Source organism: Portunus trituberculatus, chromosome 48, assembly GCF_017591435.1.
Source record: "Portunus trituberculatus isolate SZX2019 chromosome 48, ASM1759143v1, whole genome shotgun sequence".
NCBI classification, from domain to species: Eukaryota; Metazoa; Arthropoda; class Malacostraca; order Decapoda; family Portunidae; genus Portunus; species Portunus trituberculatus.
This window is the reverse complement of record NC_059302.1, coordinates 17215941-17217252: the sequence shown is the minus strand read 5'-3', so window position 1 is coordinate 17217252 and position 1312 is coordinate 17215941. Positions and strand designations below refer to the sequence as shown.

Sequence of the window (1312 nt, the reverse complement as noted above, 5' to 3'; positions counted from 1 at the left end):
GTGTGTGTGTGTGTGTGTGTGTGTGTGTGTGTGTGTGTGTGTGTGTGTGTGTGTGTGTGAGAGAGAGTGTGTGTGTTTTACGTGTAGTTCATTGTTTTCTTTCCCACTTGAGATATTGCTAAGTATTGGTTTGATATTACTGGCACCGTCTGCCCTCACAATCCTATCTCTCTCTCTCTCTCTCTCTCTCTCTCTCTCTCTCTCTCTCTCTCTTATCGGGTTAGTGTAAATCTCGCTCACTCATGTTTTATTTTTGTTCTATCACCTTTAATCACTCTTATTTTCTCTTTTGGTCCTTCTATCCTTATAACTTTGTTATTTTCTTTACCCAACTTCCACAGGTCTGATCTTTCGAAATTTTTAAATCTATGCTCACGGTTGCTTATCCTTTTGTCTATATCTTTCTCTTCGTCTCTCGTTTTTCTTTATTCCGCCCTGCAAGTAATGAGACCTGTGCGTTAGTAAGTAACGTCAGACACTTGCACTTGAAATAATATTCTGTCTCGGTCTGTCTTTTGTCCTTGTATCCCTCTGTGCTCCGTCTTTCGTTCAAGGAAATTAGAGTTTAGTGCATTAGTTAGTCATCCCAACCATTTCCATCATTATTTGTCTCTGTCTTAACATGGCAAGCTTCAATCACTCCTGACGTTCCCACTTTACATCATCTATCTTTGTCTTTCTTCGTCTCTGTTTGCGTCAAACGAAAGCCCTCAACGTGTTAAGAACTGTTCACTCGAAACGTTCCCACTATTCAGTCTGTATATTTTCTTTCACCTGTCTTTCCGTCAAACCAAAGATGCCAAAACGCTTGCACTGTCTCCTCGTTTAAGTCTTCCTTCAACTCTGCCTCTCAAACAAAAAGACCTCAGCGCGCCAACCTCACCACGAGACTGAGCATCGAGGAAACCTGCCAATGATCTTTACGCGGTGAATGAAAGCTGAGGGAAACCTGGCGTGTTTGTGGCATCCCCTGGGGCTGACAAACTGAGGGGGAGGAGGAGCAGGAGAAGGAGGACGGGAGGAGGAGGATGCGTGGAGGAGGAGGAGAAGGAGGAGGAGGAGGAGGAGGAACAGAAGAAGAAGAAGAAGAAAAAGAAGAAGAAGAAGAAAGAGGAGGAGGAAGAGGAGGAGGAGGAGGAGGAGGAAGAGGAGGAGGAGGAGGAGGAGGAGGAGGAACAGTAGCAGAAGGAGTTGATTCAAAGGCACCGTTAATATTCTAGTGGTTTTGGTGTTGACGGGTGATATATGAGGGGACCAGGTAGTGCGAGGGAGAGGCAGACGGAGAGGCAATGATAGAGGGAAGGAAGAGGTA

General features: G+C 45.2%; 1 protein-coding gene across 1 annotated transcript in view; it reads right to left on the bottom strand.

The window, feature by feature from the left end:
* Positions 1–947, bottom strand: part of LOC123498675 — a 13644-nt gene extending 12697 nt beyond the window's left edge. Inside the window, 2 exon segments of the mRNA XM_045246010.1 lie at positions 1–435; positions 775–947. The exon segment at positions 1–435 is cut by the window's left edge and continues 189 nt beyond it. The gene's annotated coding sequence lies outside the window, so the exon portion shown is untranslated.
* Between the last annotated feature and the right edge of the window lie 365 nt (positions 948–1312).